General features: G+C 47.3%; 1 protein-coding gene and 1 long non-coding RNA gene across 3 annotated transcripts in view; both read left to right on the top strand.

The window, feature by feature from the left end:
* Positions 1-15,195, top strand: part of Cryl1 (crystallin lambda 1) — a 146,056-nt gene that overhangs the window by 124,175 nt on the left and 6,686 nt on the right. The window lies entirely within an intron of this gene.
* Positions 4-12,722, top strand: LOC134471950 (uncharacterized). The gene is made up of 3 exons (XR_010041715.1): positions 4-8,046; positions 12,450-12,511; positions 12,622-12,722. It is a non-coding gene; the product is annotated as an uncharacterized LOC134471950 (long non-coding RNA).

Below are 15,195 nucleotides of genomic sequence, written 5' to 3'. Positions count from 1 at the left end.
GGTGCCCACCCCATGCACACACTCAGTGGGACAGCGGAGGTCACTTCCAGGCACTGTGGGTGCCTTGCATGATGCTCCTTGCTCTGTCCTGTCTGTGGAAAGAGCAGCTTGGAGACAGAATGCAACCTGGAAGTTCCCTGTTTGAGAGATTTCTCTCCTTGTGTTGTTATTTGATATGAGAGCGTGGTGACAACCTCTCTGCTGTCTTTCATAACATTTCCACACAATTACCTGTGTGTGACAGGCAGTATTTTCTCATAGATGTGGCTCTTACCATCCTCAGTGTTAAAAATTTTCAGGAGAAAAAGGCTATATTTTGTATAAACTTTTATTCCCTGAAGGAAACTAATTTATTTCAAGAACTTGGGAAATAAAAAATAAACATTGAATTTACTAGCAATAAATCCCTCTTACATACACATAGGAACTAATTTTCTCATATATATAGTTGGCTGAACATATCCGTAGGTTCCACATTCAAAGATTCAACTAACCTTAGGTCAGAAATATTTGAGAGGCTGAGGGTACAGCTAGGTGGAGAGCACAGTACACATGAGGCCCTAGGTTCAGTGCCCACCACCCAAAGCAAAACAAACATTTTCTGAGCATGTCCTGATCTTTTTCTTGCAATTATTCCCACAACAGTACAATGTAACAATTACTTACATGTAGTTGCATTGTATTATGTATTGATGTCATCTAGAGATGATCTCAAGTGTACAGGAGGGAGTATACAGGTCCTTTGTAAATAGTGTACCATTTGATATGAGGGACTTGAGCAGTCTTTGATTTTGGTGCCTTGGCGGGCCCTGGAATGTATCCTCATGGACACCGGGAATGACTGTCTGTATTTAGCCTCATCTTTCAGCACTTTACATGTGAGGACATGTCTAGCTGTGTATGTTCCTATGCACATTTGCCCAGCGGTTCTGGTTCCTGGCAGGAGAGAGGTCAGAGCAGCCCCAGGACACAGAGTGAAAGTCACCGAGTCTGGGGTCAGACCTTGGCTCTTGCCCACCAGCAGCCCTACCCCACCACACTGCAGTGGTGGTGGTGGTGGGGAGTGCCTGAGGCCCTCCCTAGTGCCAGGCAGGATGGGGTGCTGGGCACCTGGCACAGCCCCACAGTTCCTCATGGTGACTCGCAGGACAGCACAGCAGGCCTCACCGGAGACAGGCACCAGGAAGCCAGCTGGGCCTCTCCTTGCGTGGGCGTTGTGTTGCAGCCTGAAAGCCAGTGGTGCCCGGCAGTTCCTCAGACTCCCACAGATGTGCCTGGTGTACGTGACACTCAATCCTTCCTCCTGCTAGATTCATCACCCGACCTGCCTGCCCTGTGCAGCTGGCTCCAAAGCTTAATGCCACCATTCATTGCCTAGATCCACTTCCCTCCCACACCTACAAGATGTGACAACGGGATTTCCATGGTTACACCAGCAGCCTTAATTTCCTAAAGTGTGCACAACATTTTCAAGCCCAGTCAGTGGTAGAGTATTTCAAGGAAACACTGAGCTTTAAGTAGCTTCTTTTGAGACCTACTTAGAATGCTACCACCTATCTAGAATATGACAACAATTTGATAGATCTCAAGAATAATTCATTAGTTCAATAAAACATTGGGGGAGTAGAAGTTTTAACTTTTACTTATAAGACATTTTAGTGCTTGAGTTGAGGCTTGCTTTCTTCAATGTGGAATTTGTAAGCCAACACCAAGAAGAATTTGGAGACTGATATAAGAGAACTGGGTGGGAGGTACATGTGCACTGTTTTGACAGCTCAGCACAGCTGACTGCAGTTGGGAAGACCCAAGCAGAGTTTTGGGGTCTTCTTATTGCTGGAAGGGACAGGCCAGAAAGATACAATTTGCTGTTCTGAAGTTCTTGGTGGCTTGGGTTTGTGCCCTTCTTTGGATTACCCTGTTTACAGGGTGCCTGACAGATTGAGGGAGGTTGTGTTAAGCAGCTGGCAGAATGTCCTCACTGCTGGCTTTCAGGATGACAGTCCTTCTAGGAAGTGACTCCTGAATGTGACAATCTGTTGGGCTCACTCTTTGGGTCCCCATAAGGAGCTGAGTGCTCACATCTGGCAGGTTAAATTGTTGCCAATATGAGAAGAGGCCAACAGAAATAGAAAGATGAAGGATGTGAGATGGGGACTCACAGATTTGCCTTATAGAAAAGTCTAGAAGACAGTCTGTTCAAAACCAAGGTGCTCTGCACAGTGAGGACTAAGACTGATCTAGAAGGCGAGGTATTTCTGTCCAGGTTGGGTGGGAGCTGAGATGGCACAGAAGCCCTGGTGACAGTGAGCTCGGGGTAAAGTGCACAGAGCAGGGTAGCGGAGAGGCTGGGAGTCCACTTTGATGCCTCCTTTTACTGGCTCTGCTTGGCAGCAGCCCCTGGGTTGCCTCTCCGGAACTAGAGGTGACGTGGGAGGGCCGAGGACACTGGCATGCAGGGTGCCACCACATGACACCTTGTTTTTCCCAACAGTCCTGCACCAGACGCAAAGCACCCCCAATGAAGGCAGCAAGTGCTCAGCATTGCACACTTTAAATGAACTGGCTTAGGGACACCTGACTATTGCATGAATTTCTTGTAAGAAAGTCCATGCTGCTTGTTTGCTCTTCAGATACTGCGAGTCAGCAAAGGCCAGCAGACTGACCTCTCCAGGCTGCTCCCTCCCCTGCTGCAAATCTGCATACCTGTGCCGAGCCACGTCCACGGGCCAGGTGCGGATTAAATGACACTCCCCCGACTCACCACTTCCCAGCCAGTCAAACTTGAACGTGCATTTTGGGGTATTTTGACAGTTCAGTTTGAGCTGAGATTTGGGGTGTTCCAAGTTTATCTTAAAACTTTTAAAAGCATCGGGCATAGTGTTGCATACCTATAAACACAGCTACTTGAGAGACTGAAACAAGAGGATTGCACACTCAAGGCCAGTCTGGGCAAACCGTAAAAGCTCCTTTCTCGAACTAAAAAATTTGAAAAGTGACCTGGCAATGTAGCCCAGTGGCAGAGTGCCCCTGGGTTCGAAGCCCAGTACTACAAAAACAACAACCAAATAGAGGAACTGACCTTATAGAGCAACTTACTATCACAAAGAACAGAACTGGAGGTAGTTGCACAGCGAGACTAAAGGCCAGTTGCATTTGAAGTTCAGGAGCTCTGCAGGCCCTGCAGCACATCCTGTAAGTCAGGCCAGGGCTGGGTTCCATCTATGAACAGACATAACTGACTCCTGAGCCCAGACCAGTGACAAGACAGCATGAGCTTCCGGGTGGGGCTCGTCCCCAGGGCTCCTTGAGGACGCTCTGTCTCCCTGTTCTCTGGATTCACAGAGCTGCACTGGAAGCGGGCAGGGCCTTTTCTGCTTGTCCCAAGCTTGGCGCTTTCGTTGGTTAGGGCTGTTAAATCCATAGTTAGATGGAGCAGATCAGATCCAATTGTGCCTTCCTCGGGGTCTGACCCAGAGTGGTGTGACTAGAGTAGGATGGGCAGTGGGCCGGGCTGAGCAGGCCTGGACTTCCCCAGCTGTGGCGCTGTCCTGATGCTAGTACTGAAGGAGCAGAGCACGCTGGGTGGCGCTCACTCCTGCTTCAGAAATTACACTGGCTGCTGAGTGTGGACCAGCTTGGTGAAGACTAACTCTCCGTTAGCCATCATTTCCTTTTGTTTTAAAATGTAAAGATTTGTTTTAAGTTGGCAGATAATAATTGTGTATATTTATGGCGTACACTGTCTGGCTTGGTATATTTGGAGATGGTGATACCAAGCTGACTGGCATACCCATCACATCACACACACTTATCTTTTTGTGGTGAGGACATTTAGAATCTATTCTGTTAGTGGTTTTGGCATACATTGTGATTAACCACGGTCACCTGTTACGGTAGGTCTTGAAAACTTACTCTTTCTGTCTAACTGAAACTCCATGCCTTTGACCATATCTCTCTGTTACGGCTGTGTCTAGATGTCCCCACCAAAGTCTCATGCAGTCACAGTGGGGCTTTTCAGAGGCGTGTGGACCAACACTGTAGCTCTGGGATTCATTCGTGGTGCAATGCTAGGGGTAAAGGTGTGCGTGCTGCCAGCCCGAGTAGCCTGGGTAAGGTATGAGGGGTGGAAACTGCAGTGTGGGCTCTCGCTTGCTCTGCTAGCTTCTTTCTGCCATGAACTATTGCCCCTACTGTGCCACCCTGCTGTGGAGCCAGCAACAGGGACTGACATGTCTGTAAACTGGGAGCTGAACAAACCTTTCCTCTGTTAACTTTGGGATCGGGTGTTTTGTCTCAGCAAGGAGAGAGAAGTAACTAAGATGCCCGCTTCCTATCTTCTCGTAACCAGCCTTCTATTCTCAGCTTCTGAGCTCAGCTGCTTTACGTGCCCCGTGTAAGTGAGAATATGAGGCACTTGTTTTTCTGTTTTAGCTGATTTCCCTTAGCCTAATGTCCTCCAGGTCCATGCTGGTTGCAAGTGATGGGGTTTTCTTTTTTTCTAAGGCTGAATAGGATTCTGACCCGTAATCTGTGTGTATTTATCCATTCATCCAATGACGGCCACTAAGGCTGATTGCATATCCCGGCTAATATGAATGGTGCTGCACTAACACTGAGGCGCAGGTGTCTTTTCAGCACACTGCTTTCAGTTCTTCTGGATCTGTGCCTGGAAGCGGAACTGTTGGATCACATGAGAGTTCTAGTTTTTAGTTTTTTGGGAATGTCCACCCTTTTTTCCACAATGCCTGTATCATTGTGTAGTATGTTAGACATTTAGGCATTTTAGACATTGCTAGGTTTGATTTGCTTTTGATTTATTGAGACCGTTTTACATTTAAATTCATAGAAAGTATTCCTCTATAGTTTTTGGTACCATCTTTCTTGAATTTTGATATCAAGATAATATTGGCCATGTAAAATGAGTTGGAAAATTTTTCCATCCTTTCTGTTTTTTGTAAAAGATTATAATTTGGGGGATGGAGGAGTAGGGTCTTACTAAAAAACGCCTGCTTTGTTTTCTTGTTATCTTGCTTGAGGCTTATCAATTGTACTGATTTTTTGAATTCAAAACTGTGTTAATCACTTTTCATTGCTATGACAAAACATTTGAGTTAATCAGCTTAATAAGGGAGATATGTATTTTGACTCGTCACTTGGGAAGTTTTGATCCATGATTGGTTGGCACTGTCGAGTTTGGGCCTGTGGTAAGGCAGCTGTTCACTTAATGGCAACCAGAAAGTAATAAGAGAAAGAGGAAGAGCCACAGTCTCATCTCCTTCAAGGCCACACCCCCAGAGGCCTGAAGACCTGTGAGGCCCTGGCTCTTAAGGGTTCCATCACCTCCCAACAGCACCAAGCTGAAACTGAGCCTTTAACACTTGGGCCTTGGGGAAATTTGAGGTCTAATTTGTAACAAAATTTGTTTACTTTATTGACTTTTCTCTATTTTTTTCCCTGTTTTCCATCTTACTAAAACTGGAGGGCATATTTGAATACTTTTACAGCAAGCATCCAAGAGAAATTCTAAAAAAAAAAAAAAAAAGGCAGCGGCAGGGTGATGGTGCCCTATAGGTGTTCCGCTGTGTGCTTCTCAAGGGGTCAGCAGACCTGGATCAGAGGGAGGTGGTGCTGGGAGGAAGAAGCTCTGTCCTGTCTCTGGGTGCTCCGGCCCTGGCCCACAGTCTTGTCCATTCCTTGATGGTCTCCATACAGCCCTGTTAGCACTTAGACTTTCTGGAGCAGAATAAGCGCACAGTATCCATAGGAATGAAGGTGCTAGGGTCTTCTGCATTGTCTCACAGATGTTCTCTGCACTTCTTCCTCTTGCAGTTTGGCTTTAGACTTGGGACAGATCATCCCTGTGTGAACTGGGCAATGCTGCATGGCATGGCTAGCTGTAGTCTAGTAAGACTTACTTCCTAACGGAGGCAGAGTCACTGGGTGACGACATCCTGTTGGCTGGGAATGTGATTTCAAGTTCATGGGAAGTTGTGTCTTGATTAAAAGCTCTGGCTAAACAACAGTTGAGTTTATTGCTCATGCATTCTTATCCAGTTGGGGCAAGGTAAGTGAGGAGACAGGCATGGAGCCATTAGAAAGTTCTCAGCCTGTTGGCATGTTTTGGTGATGAGCTTTAGAAACTGCTTACCTCAAGTTTTATCCATCCATGTAAGAGACACAATTCCTAAAAGAGTTCTGTAAGGGCAAAGAAAAAGTTTCCCTTTTGCTCTGGATAGGTTTGCTGAAGTGAACTGACAATAGACATATTGACAGCAGATAAGGCGTACAACATACTAACATGCACGAGGGCCCCATAGAGCAGAGAGCACATAGTATTCCACAGTACTCCATGAGACGATTGTATACCCTTCACCCAGTGGGAGAGAGAGATGGGAAAATACCGATCAGTTTTGAGGGGTAGTGAATTGTGTTTAGGGGAGAAGGGTGGCCTGAGAGACAGACAGCGACTTGTAAATAATTTTCTGTAGAACTTGAGTGGGCCCAGGAGATGGAGAACAGCTGTGACAAAGTCTGTCCAGGTCTGGTGTCACTCTCAGTCTTCCTTCCTATCATGCAAGCTCAGTTTAATGAAGACTCAGGGAGGGAGAGACATTTGTTTCCTTTTTGGCAAGCACTGCCTTGAACAGGGTCAGGGAGTATCACCAAAGAGCCTGACCAAGCGTTTGCTGATTGGAGGGCTCATAGTTAAAGGTAACCAGCTTCCAGGAGACTGCCCTGTGGGGAGGGCAGTGTTCCGGCCCCCTCCTCCCTGAGTTGCAGAATCGGTTCCTGGCTTATGACCTGGGAGGTGTGAGCTGCAGCATCTGGATGGGGCGCTTGGGACTGCGGAAGTTCGTCACCAGACTTCGTTTCAGTTGTGCATGCCGGCTGTTGGGAGGAGCTGATCCAGCTAATGCAGGAACCTCAAAGACCGTGCCATCTGTTCACTGACCAAGCTTCCTGTGGCAAGTTTCTGGCCTTTTGTTGAGTCACTGACTCAAGGATGCTGCAGGAATCAGGACGCAGCAGAGCTGACCGAGGAGAACTGGCTTCCTGCCCGTCACCTCAGTGTTTGTGGCACTTCAGAGTTTGTGAGGAGTACTGTACTTTCTGTTTTGATGATTTTCAGACATTTTCAGATTGGTCAGGCCTTAACACCAGGCAAGGCATGTTATTTTCTATTTTAACACATTAAGAAACCTCCCAAGCCCAGTGCTGTGGTGCACATTTGTGATCCCAGCACTGGCGAGGCTGAAGCAGGACAGTGGTGAATTCGAGGCCAGCCTAGGCTAGCAAGACCCTGTCTCAAACAAAACAAACAAGAGAAAGGGAAGTGGCTTGGTCTGCCACATCCCAGTAGACAGTTCATGCCTGTGCGTGTCTCAGGGTCACTCCCTGACGTGGAAAAGATGACGAGGAGACGGCAGGGTTAAATGAGATCTGTGTGCAGCGGGCTTGTCTGTGCAGCCTGGCTCATGAGGACGTTATCTCCAGAGCCCTTCCATCTTCTCGTGGGTAGTGGCTATCCCAGCAACTCCATGCTGCAGTACCATGGCCCCAGTGGAGAGCTGGTTAGAAATACGGCCTTCCAGGTCCTTCCCCAGTCCTGCAGGCCAGACACTGTGCTGTCCTGAGCCAGGAGCCTCTGGCCTGCAGCAGGGCGGCTCTTCCCTGAGGCTGGCCTTGGAGTCTTGCTGTATTAGTTTCTACTGTTTCAAGATAAATCCTTTTGGAGGGATACATTTGACCATCCCCCAGTCAACCCACATATTCTAATTAACAGCACGTCTCTTAGTTGAATTGGAAGCATTTTTCTTCTTTAATGGAACATTAATTAATTTAGCTTTTAGCTGATAGAGTCTTATCTAGTGAGATACAGCATATTCACTCGCTGCCTTCTGCCTTTGCACTGTTCCCAGCCAGCAGATATCTATCTGTCGCCCTGGACTCCAGCTCCTGAGAGACGCACGTGTGGCACTGTCTAGTATGCACTGAGGTGGGAACTCACTGTCATGATAGCACTCTGGCGACCAGTCCTCGGTTCAGGTAGTACTTCTAGTGACCTCCAAAGACAGTGGAAGTTGATTTTTTAATAAAAAAAATGTAGTTACTTCTCATTGAAGCACAAACATAAGAGAACAAGTAAGGTATAGGTAAATGTGGCTATCAGGGGGCTGGAAATTGCTTTTCCACATTGTTGGCTCCCTAGTGTCCCTTTGCCCCCTTGGAGCTGTGTGGAGAGCAGCACCGGCCTGTCCTAGTCACGCCCTTAGCATCAGCCACATTTGGGATTTCCCAGTCTGCCAGTCCCGGAGCTTCCTGAGCAGGGGTGCAGATTGCAATCCAGTTTCCCGTCAGGGTCACAGGCCTGTGTGGGCAGAGCAGACATCTGGAGGAACAGCAGTCAGAAAAGCTTAAAGGTGTGGCCGGGGCCGGGGTCATGTCTGTCCTACGTGCAGCCAGGAGAGGTGGAGGTGCCTGCTTGCTGGGCTGCTGGCCTTGTACTGTCAGCCAGGTGGATGAGTGGCCTTCATGTCATGAATCACTGTGCTTAAAATGTTAATTAGAAAGCTCCTGAGACACCATGGGGACTCAGGGAATGAACATACTTCAGTGGGGAAGATGGCCTAAAATAGCAAGTAGCTCTTACATTTCTTTCACATGTCCTGCATTCACTGGGAGGTGGTTGGTCCGTTGAGTCTTCTCTGCTTTTATAAATCACTATGGCTATAGGCCCAGTTCTCTACTTTCATTCCTAGGCAAAAGTTTCCTTCCTCTACCATGTTCTAAGCAGGAGGCTACCTCAGGAAGTGCCCTGTATGGCCTGTTCTCTATGAACATCATTTCCGTGATGGCTTTTCTTATAAACCAACCTGGTTCCAGGATGGAGCAAAGAACAGCAGGGAAGACTCAGCTAAGTTTCTTGTTTCGTGGCTTTGGAGTAAGAAAAGTTATAGCAGTCTTTGGGGATAGAGGCTGTAGAGGCATGACGAGAGGAAGCTTGTTCTTGGCGGCTGCCTCCAGGCCCTGGAAGGCAAGGCTGCACCGGCTAGCCATTTCCTTTGGAGAGAAAGCGTTGGAAATGCTATAGGTGCTTCAGGTTGTGGCTCACAAGAATGTGTCTGGGGAAAGTTGAGGTCTGGGTAAAGCATTACAGCTCAGACCGTGGTGATATATCAGGGTGGCTGGCAAAAAGAGTCATGCAGAGTGACAGGCTGGGACATCCAGGGCGTCAGAGGAGTGGAGAGGTCCTGAGCCCTGGCTTGCCATGCTACACCCTCAGTTGGAGGGTGTTCTGCATTTTATGTATATTTAAATTTAGCCTTAAAAGGTTAAGTTTGTTTTCTTTTAAAGAAATAATGTTTAAAGTATCCAAAGGTGGCCAGGGGTTTAGCTCAGCAGCATAAACATCTGCCCAGCATGTACGAGGTCATGAGTTCAATGCCTGGTACCAATAAATTAAAAAAAAAAAAAGTACCCAAGTGAAAACAGACCTGGTGGTACATGCCTATAATTCCAGCACTCTGAGAAGCTGAGGCAAGAGGATTTTAAGTTGAGCCCAACCTGGGCAACTTAGAGACTTATCAAGACCTTGCTTCAGAACGAAAAACGGAAAAGGGGTTGGGGATGTGGCTCCATGTGAAGGCCCTGGTTCAGTCTCCAGTGTCCCCCAAAAAATATCCGCGTGAGCCTGCATGGCTGTGGTCCTTCCTGGAGCAGGTCCCTCATTCTGGCCCCGCCCTCTTCACCGCTCTCCGCAGGGTGTTGCTGTGCTGCTCCAGCCCCTGGCTCCTTCCCTTCTCTGCATCTCTTGGCTCCCAATGCGGCGCAGTGCAGACGGAGGCTGCTGGCCTCCCACCTCCAGTGTGTCCGAAGCTGCATTCCTTGTACCCAGTCCCACTTCTCCCAGAAAAGTATCTTCCACTTTGGCCCTGCTACTTTGGCATTACTTATTCGGTCTCTTGGAACCTTCCTCACCTCCCAGAGCTGGGGTGGTCAGCATGTCTGCACAGCAGAGGCATCTCCAGAAGAAAGAGCGGGGTTTTCTTGGGTTGACCCTTGTTGCTCTTTCACCCCCAGGAGAGAGCCCCTGTCCAGCAAAGGCAGTTCCCCTGAGGACGCTAGCGGGTTCTTAGCAGGCTGAGTACTAGCAGTGGCATGTTGAAAGGAGGACCATCTACTGCTCGCGTGGCATTTATCCCGGAAATGCAAGGATGGCTCCATGAATATCAGTCTATAAATAGGCTACACCATGTTAACAAAACAAAGGGCAGAACCATACGCACAGTAGATTCAGGAAAAGCATTTGACAGAATTCTGAACCCTTGAGGAAAGCTCTCAACAAATTAGGTGTAGAAGGAATGCATCTCAACACAGCCTAGCCCTTTATGACGACAGAGCCACAGCTAACTTCGCACTCCTCATCCCTCTCCAACTCAAAGCTGAGAGCCTTTCCTCAGATCAGGGGCACCACAGGGACACCCACTCCTGTTGCTTCTCTTTGGCATCCTGCTTGCCAGAGAGATGAGGCAAAAGACAGGGAGAAGAGATGTCTAAGTGGGCAGGAAGGTATTAAACTGCCTCTGTTGCTGACATGATCTTACTACAGAAAACCCTAAAGACTCCTAAAACCAATAGAACAAAGTTGCAATTCACAAATAATGAAGTTGGAAGTTCAGTACATGAAAGCAACATACAAACTAGTAACATTTACATATGTATACAAATAACCAAAAAGAAATTTTTAAAAATCCTAAAAGCAAAATAGTTATAAAAAACAAATAAAATATTTATGAATAAATTTAATCATAGAAATGAAAGATCTGCACCCTGATACTATGAAACAATGATGAAAGAAGTTGAAGAAATAATGGAAAGAAAACCATGTTTAGAGAGTGGAAAATTGGCCTATCCTAGCTGAAGAGATCTACAGATCCAATATAGTCCCTCTAAAAATCCTGCAACTTCTGCGTGGGGGAAGGAACCCAGAACCTGGTGCATGCTAGGCAAGTGTGTACCACTGGGATACACACCCAGCCTTAAAATCTGAAACTTTGTGAGCAGTGTGTTAGAATCTAAAAAGTTTTGAATTTCCCATTGTTGATTAAAGATGATCAACTGGTAAAGACTATGCAGATATTTCAAATTCCAAAAAATTCTGGAACACTTCTATCTCCCAGCATTCCAAATATAGGTTACCCAGCCTGCGTCACTGCTTTCATGAAAGGTAGTCAACTTACAGTCAGATGGGAGGATATATCCTTTTTATTGTTATGTTTGCTTTGAAGGTCAAGGCCTCCCCATTATTTCAGCTCCAGGATACTCTAGTTTTTCTTCGTGCAGTCCTTGGTACGCTGTTACATGCACCATGTAGCAGTGACCACATAACTGAGTAAAGACACCAGAGAATTATCACTGGGCCTGAAGAGCTCTGGGACATCTCTTTTATTGAAACAAAATCTTCCGCTTTCTTTCGCGTTCGTTTTTTGAATTGTTGCTACTTTAAAGAAAATTCAAAGAGAAAAGGCCACCTAAGTTTGCCCCACCCAAAATCAAACTGCTTTCCTTTTTCTGTGCGCTTTTCCAGCTCTGTTATAAATGCTTGGCTCAAGTTTTTATCCATTGTCAGTGGCCGTATGACGGTTGGTTTTTAAAGGAATCTGTGTTGGGGTGTGTTGAGGTGTGTCTGTCTGAGGAGGATCTGTCGGACTGTGTTGAGGTGACTTCCGCCGTGCTGCTGTGGCAGTGCAGGCCTTGGTGACCTCTGCCCACAGCAGTGCTTCCGCTGGGTGTTTTTGGACTCGGCTCTTGGATTGGGCGTGCCCTGTCAAGAGCAGTATCTTCATGGTGATTCCGTAGATGCCAAGTCGTCTCCCACAAGGTGAGACCAGACTCGCCTGCAGGCTGGGGGTGGGGCCGTTTCCCAGCAGCCTGGCCAGTGGAGTCCTCGCCTTCTGCCCCTCCACTCCAGCCCCTGGCATCCCCTCTGAGGGCTCTTGATGGGACAGGTGTTTTATGGGCATGATTCAGCATCCTGTTGAATCAGTAAAAGGTAGTGTTTAATGAGCTCTCACAGAGTTAGCAAAATCTGCCCTCGTCATTCTGCAGGAATGTCTGTCCTGCTTCCAAGAAAATTCATAGGTATTGGCCACAGGCCAGGCTAACCACCAGCCTGTGAGCAACAGCAGGGCAGCACTTAGCTGTCTCTTATTTTCTCCTTATTAAGATCTAGCTGCCTCACCATCTCCTGCAAGGTGGTGTGGGTGGGGGAGGCCGGTCGGCTTTCTCCCCCCTCCTTGGGAATTAGTTCCTGTTGCATGGAAGAGAGGCAAAGCATGGCCAAGGGAATAGAAAACAAAAATATGTCACAGTATATTGATGAGGGAGCTAACTCTGTTTCTTGTAAGAACCTCATGAGCCATTGTCATAATTTTCAATTTAAATTCCAGACCTGGAATTTGTTCCTCCCTGCATTGTGTTGGACTGCTTCCGGAGAGGACATGTCTAAGAGGTACTGTCCAGTGCCACTGGCTCGCCCAAGTTATTTTGGTACTAGAACTATTTTCACTCGCTGATCCTTGAACCTTTAAGTTCAGTCTGTTCTGTTCTTGCTCTTCACAGAAGTGGAGGTGGCCCTCTGTGTAATCCCCTCTCCTGGCCCGTGACTGGGGCCATCCACACAAGCCCAGAGCATCCTTCCTGTTCTCTGAGTGTGATGGAAGATGGCAGAGTCCCCTCTGTCTCACCACCTGAAATTTACCTGAGATTTATCCTTTTTAACTGTTTTTCTGTTGTTTCTCAAGACAACAGACTCTCTGCCTAGTGTCTCTGGTTGAGGGGGTTGGGGGGACTCGGGATCTCATCCATGTTCCCAGGTAGCAAGACTGTGCTCTAGCTGGGAATGGTGGTATGAGAAAATGTAAAATAAAACAAAAAATAAGACAAAAGCTTCAAATAAGGCAAAAAAAAAATTAGATAAAGAAAGAGGCCTGAAGAAACGTGAAAAAAGCAAATGAGAATAGAGCCGTGCAAAATACATGGATTGAAAAGAAAATTATATGCAAGAATGGGGCGACTAGCAAGAAGGAAAATAATTCTGTGTAGCTGGTAATCAGCAGAGGCTGTGGCCACCAGGGAGTCCCTCGTCAGCCTCGGGTACCTCTTCCCCTGCTCCTGGGTCCTGGGAGGCCACACAAGGCACCACAGCACCTATTGTGTTTGTCTTTCGTGTCTCCACTGATTGCTGATCCTTAGCCGTGTCCTGCCCCTCTGCCCCTCCCCACCCATGGAAGCATGGAATCGCAGACCCCGGAGAGTGAGACCTGTGCTGTGAGCTTCTGCTACACTGAGGATGCCTTGGACGCCTTGGACCAGGCTGGGCGCTCAGCTCTGCAGTCAGATGCTGTCTGGACATGGACACGGTGCTTTGCCAATCACGGAGAGACCTGAAAAGCAAAATTGATGCTCCCTTAAGGAAGAATAATTCCACCGTGGGCAGTAAGATTAGCCCCTGCCCTTCTGAGGTTTGTCCTATGGATTTCAGACTCACCAGCCCACAATCACATAACCCAGTTCCTTGAAATAAATGTACACACACATACACAGTAAGCTGTTTATAACTAATGATTCTACATCCAGGAATTCAACCAACAGTCGACTGAAAATATGTAGGAAAAAACTGCATCTGTACTGAACATGTACAGACTGTTTCCTTGTCATTAGTCCCTGGACAATATGGAATACCAACCATGTACCCAGATTTACACTAAATTAGAAGTCATCGAGAGGTGATTTGAAGTTTATGGGTAAATTTGTGTGGGTTCTGTGCAAATGCTGTGTCCTGCTGCTTAAGGGACCTGAGCGTGTCTCTCTATGGGGAGGGGGTGTCCTGGAACCTCTCCCCGCAGATGCTGAGGCAAGATGGAGACAGGGAGGGAGGAGATTCGTGTGGCTGTGTGAACATGAGTGTGTTTGAATAAGAGTGGGTGTGTCCTGCTGATCTGCCCTTCTGCAGAACCCTGACTACTAACCCTCATTACACAGGAATTGAGCACTTCATTTTCTACCTTGAGTTTTCTCCTGTTTCATGGATGATCCAGCCGGGGCGTTCTTTCCCAGGGCAGCAGCGCTGAGCACGCCTTCCAGCTGTGCCTGTGTGTCAGCTGACACGATGAATCTCGGATTTTACCTGGAGAAAGCAGAAGCGAGGAACTTCTCAATAAAGGGGGTTCCTTACACCCTCTCTGGGTGCCCCCCCAATCATTTCTCAGGACATGGTACAAAGCCAGGTTTTGAACTAACAGTGATCTTACTGTTCCTTGCTCTGTGGGAGTTTGGGGGAATCCTTTAACTAACCACTTGGGGTTTTTCTTTTGTACCTGTGACTTGAGAATTTTCCACAAAATGGAGAGGGTGCTGATAGCTGTTCTGATAAAGGTTAAAACTAGCCTAGGGTCAGGTTGCATTCCTCAGACATCCATTTTCCCTGGAATCGTTTGTTAGTTCAGTCTTTCAACATTAGCACTTGTTTCTGTCCATTTTGTGCCATGGCTATTTATTGTAATTATTATGATAATTTCAGGTCACAATGTCACAGAGCTCTGGGTTACATTGTGCTCAGGAGTAAAACTGAGCTTAATATATCCTAAATGTGAATGTTAAGTGCAACTTAATTCAATGTTAAGTGCAACAGGGAGAAATTCCAGTGTCTACTCAGCTGTGTGAAATTTTTGTCAGCAAGGTATTGAATTGAACTGCACTGCCTGTGATCATGTCCTTGTTCTAGATTTAGCTTCTTGCTAAATCCACATGTTTTGTGAAATCTACTTTACAGAACCCAAATTGGGCAGAAAAGAATGAGAAAGCAAAGACATGAGAACATTCTTTTCTTTTCTGGTTTGCTCCACCAGGGATAGTAACTGATAGAAAAATAGAGGGCCCTCCCTTAGATGAAGTAGGACGGAGAGGAGAACATCTAGGAATTGTCCCTCTCAAGCTGTAGTGCGGTGCAGTAAGCTCAGATGGTGGGAGTCAAAGCTACTCGCTGCTGGGTGGTAGAGCTCAGGAGCCAGCCCCCCTTGCCCCCCAGGGATGCTGGCCAGGGAGGGGAAGACTGGTGAGGAGGACATGTCCCCATCTGATTGGCTTCTGGATGGTTCTGAGCATTCCTGTGAACCTGCTGTGAGTTACTCCTCC

Source organism: Cavia porcellus, unplaced genomic scaffold (genome assembly GCF_034190915.1).
Source record: "Cavia porcellus strain 051 isolate PalLab524CR breed Dunkin Hartley unplaced genomic scaffold, mCavPor4.1 scaffold_21, whole genome shotgun sequence".
NCBI lineage: Eukaryota > Metazoa > Chordata > Mammalia > Rodentia > Caviidae > Cavia > Cavia porcellus.
This window is presented reverse-complemented; position numbering and strand designations above follow the sequence as displayed.